Source organism: Callithrix jacchus, chromosome 11, assembly GCF_049354715.1.
Source record: "Callithrix jacchus isolate 240 chromosome 11, calJac240_pri, whole genome shotgun sequence".
NCBI lineage: Eukaryota > Metazoa > Chordata > Mammalia > Primates > Cebidae > Callithrix > Callithrix jacchus.
In genome coordinates this window covers 114060679-114065089 of record NC_133512.1, presented here as the reverse complement: position 1 = coordinate 114065089, position 4411 = coordinate 114060679, and the positions used below count along the sequence as shown (strand labels likewise).

The 4411-nt window shown below is 44.8% G+C and overlaps 1 pseudogene; it reads left to right on the top strand.

The window, feature by feature from the left end:
- The first annotated feature begins 1896 nt into the window (after positions 1-1896).
- Positions 1897-2791, top strand: LOC100410841 (large ribosomal subunit protein eL6; annotated as a pseudogene).
- The last annotated feature ends 1620 nt before the right edge of the window (positions 2792-4411 follow it).

Below are 4411 nucleotides of genomic sequence, written 5' to 3'. Positions count from 1 at the left end.
ATCAAGGGTACCTGCTATCAGCTTGATTAGTGACTGTTGATGTTGACCTTGATCATCTGGCTGGAGCAATGTTTGTCAGGTTTCTGGATGTAAAGTTACTCTTTTTCCCCTCTTCTAAATATTATGCTCTTTGGAAGGAAATCACTGTGCATGGTTCATTCCTATGGACTGAGGGATTATGTCCCCCTCCTGGAGGGTGGAAGATCTACATACATTATTTGGGATTCTTCTGCACAGGAGATTTCTCTCCTCTTTCCTATTTATTGATTTATTCAATAATCTATTTATATCAGTATGGACTCATAAATTCTTATTTTATATTTTGGAATATAATCCAATACTACTTTATCACGTTGTTCAAATTGTTCTGGATTGATCGCTGGGAGCTTCTTCAGTTGCCTCCTGTGTTCTTTTGACAAACCTCTATCAATGCATCTCTCTCTCTCTCTCTCTCTCTCTCTCTCTCTCTCTCTCTGTCTCTGTTTGTGTGTGTGCGCGCGCACGTGCAGTTTCTTATCTTTTGGCACATGAGATGCTCCAGGCTTATTTTGTGTATTTCTGCCCTAGTCCCAGAATCTGTCATTTCTCCAAGGATCCCTGGTTTCTGTTATTGGAAAATGATATTTGAAACCAAGATTTGGATGTTAGGTGTGCTTGTCATCATCAAGGTATTGTTTCTTGTCACCCCTCTTAACTGACAGCAAAAAATATACTTGTATATCCTAGCTCACATCTATGTCTATACACACTTCTTTTTTTTTTTTTTTTTTTTTTTCTGAGACAGAGTCTTGCTCTGTCACCCAGGCTGGACTGCAATGGAACAACCTCGGCTCACTGCAACCTCCGTCTTCCAGGTTTAAGCAATTCTCCTGCATCAGCCTCCCAAGTAGCTGGGACTAAAAGTGTGTGCCACCATGCCTGGCTAATTTTTGTATTTTTAATAGAGACGGGGTTTCACCATGTTGGCCAAGCTGGTCTCAACCTCCTGAACTTGGGTGATCCACCTGCCTCAGCCTCCCAAAGTCCTGGGATTACAGGCATGAGCCACTGCACCCAGCTCCATATATATGCACTTCTATATGTTACCATCCGTATCTATACTAAGCTAAACATGAATTCATAGGATGTGTCCCACTCTAATCTTTTACTACATGAATCTCCTAGGCTCCCATCCTTGCTGATCGGTCAATTTCCACTCCAATAGTGATAAACCTGGCTCCCTCATCTGCTATTTATTCACTTAATTGTTCACATCCAATATATACGTATAGCAGTATCAGAACTGCTGGTGCATGCGCCTGTGGTTTACAACCAACCAACTTGTATAAATGCAGTGCTTTATCAACTAGAGTACAGTGCTTAGGGGCTGTTTCTTTTGTCTTCAGTCTTAGATTTCACTAATTACTGGTGACTTCGGTCAAAGTCATTTCTCTTGCCCCTTCAGTGAAGTTGTTTCTTTTATTTGTAACACAGTTAGATTCTCTTGCCATAGTCTGCACTCCTTCCTGGGACTCGTCAATTTCCTCAATGATTTTTTTTTTTAAACGTACATACATGGGCCGGGCGCGGTGGCTCATGCCTGTAATCCCAGCACTTTGGGAGGCCGAGGCAGGTGGATCACGAGGTCAGGAGTTTGAGACCAGCCTGACCAAGATGGTGAGACCCCATCTCTATGAAAACTACAAAAATTAGCTAGGCATGGTGGTGTACACCTTTAATCCCAGCTACTGGGAGGCTGAGGCAAGAGAATTGCTTGAACCTGGGAGGTGGAGGTTGCAGTGAGCTGAGATCGCACCACTGCACTCCAGCCTGGGGGACAGAGAGAGACTCTATCTCAAAAAAAATGTACATACATTAAGCTTCACTCTTTGTGCCATAAAAGTTCTGTAGGTGCTTCTTTCCCATCTTGCAAGATGGCCGGTGAAAAAGTTGAGAAGCCGGATACTAAAGAGAAGAAACCTGAAGCCAAGAAGGCTGATGCTGGTAGCAAAGTGAAAAAGGGCAACCTCAAGGCTAAAGAAAAGCCCAAGAAGGGGAAGCCCCATTGCAGCCACAATCCTGTTCTTGTCAGAGGAATTGGCAGGTATTCCCGATCTGCCATGTATTCCAGAAAAGCCTTGTACAAGAGGAGGTACTCAGCGGCTAAATCCAAGGTTGAAAAGAAAAAGAAAGAGAAGGTTCTTGCAACTGTTACAAAACCCATTCGTGGTGACAAAAACGGCGGCACCCGGGTGGTTAAACTTCGCAAGATGCCTAGGTATTATCCTACTGAAGATGTGCCTCGAAAGCTGTTGAGCCACGGCAAAAAGCCCTTTAGTCAGCACGTGAGAAAACTGCGAGCCAGCATTACCCCCGGGACCATTCTGATCATCCTCACTGGTCGCCACAGGGGCAAGAGGGTGGTTTTCCTGAAGCAGCTGGCTAGTGGCTTGTTACTTGTGACTGGACCTCTGGTCCTCAATTGAGTTCCTCTGCGAAGAACGCACCAGAAATTTGTCATTGCCACCTCAACCAAAATTGATATCAGCAATGTAAAAATCCCAAAACATCTTACTGATGCTTATTTTAAGAAGAAGAAGCTGCGGAAGCCCAGACACCAGGAAGGTGAGATCTTCCACACAGAAAAAGAGAAATACGAGATAACAGAGCAGCGCAAGATTGATCGGAAAGCTGTGGACTCACAAGTTTTACCAAAAATCAAAGCTATTCCTCAGCTCCAGGGCTACCTGCGATCTGTGTTTGCCCTGACAAATGGAATTTATCCTCACAAATTGGTGTTTTAAATGTCCTAATAATCTAATTAAATAACCGATTACCTTTAAAAAAAAAAGTTCTGTAGGTTTTGACAAATAGATAATAATATATATGCGTAATGTCATTTACCTACTGAGAATAACTTTACTGCTTAAACATCACTATGCTTCACCTATGCATCCCTCTCCTCATACCTTTGGATATCTGGAAACCACTGATGATTTTATTGGCCATATAGGTTTTCCTTTTCCAGAATGTTCTATCACTGGAATCATAGAATACATAACTTTTTTTTTTTTTTTTGAGACAGAGTTTCGCTCTTGTTTCCCAGACTGGAGTGCAATGGCACGATCTCGGCTCACCGCAACCGCCGCCTCCTGGGTTCAGGCAATTCTCCTGCCTCAGCCTCCCGAGTAGCTGGGATTACAGGCACGCGCCACCATGCCCAGCTAATTTTTTGTATCTTTAGTAGAGACGGGGTTTCACCATGTTGACCAGGATGGTCTCGATCTCCTGACCTCGCGATCCACTGGCCTCGGCCTCCCAAAGTGCTGGGATTACAGGCTTGAGCCACCGCGCCCGGCCAGAATACATAACTTTTTACGACCGTCTTAGAAACTTTGTTTCCGTCACGTATTTTTGTTACTTAATAGATAGCTCACTTCTTTTAATCACTGAATAATATTCCAGAGTATGAGAGTAGCATAGTTTGTTGATCCATTTATCTATTGAAGGACATTTGGCTGCTTCTGGTTTTTGATGATTATGAACAATGTTGCTAAAAACATGGATGTGCAGGTTTCTGTGTGAACATAAATTTTTATGCCCATTGGGTAAATACCAGGGATCATGTTAAAAGATTATGCTTAGCTTTGCAAGAAACTGCCAAACTGTGTTTCAAAGTGACTGTAGCATTCTGCATTCCCATCAGCAACGACCGAGGGTTCCTGTTGCTCTGAGCCTTCCCTTTTAACTCAAATCATATATCTCACAACATGAAGAAAAGCTCCTAGCCAAGCTTCTTGCCACAGAAGGCAGAGTTTCCATAAGAAGACGTAATGGGCCAGGCGTGGTGGCTCACGCCTGTAATCCCAGCACTTTGGGAGGCTGAGGCAGGTGGATCACCTGAGGTTAGGTGTTCAAGACTAGCCTGACCAACATGGAAAAACCCCGTCTCTACTAAAAATACAAAACTTAGATGGGCGTGGTGGTGCATGGAGGCTGAGGTAGGAGAATTGCTTGAACTTGGGAGATGGAGGTTGTGGTGAGAGAGGTTGAGATCATGCCATTGCACTCCAGCCTGGGCAACAAGAGTGAAACTGTCTCAAAAAAGAAGAGAGAAGAAGAAGAAAAGAAGAAGAAGAAGAAGAAGAAGAAGAAGAAGAAGAAGAAGAAGAAGGAGGAGGAGGAGGAGGAGGAGGAGGAGGAGGAGGAGGAGGAGGAGGAGGAGGAGGAGGAGGAGGAGGGGAGGAGGAGGAGGGGAGGAGGAGGAGGGGAGGAGGAGGAGGGGAGGAGGAGGAGGGGAGGAGGAGGAGGGGAGGAGGAGGAGGGGAGGAGGAGGAAGAGGAGGAGGAAGAGAGGAGGAGGAGGAGAGGAGGAGGAGGAGGAGGGAAGAAGAAAGAAGAAGGAAGAAGAGGAAGAGGAGGAAGGAGGGAAG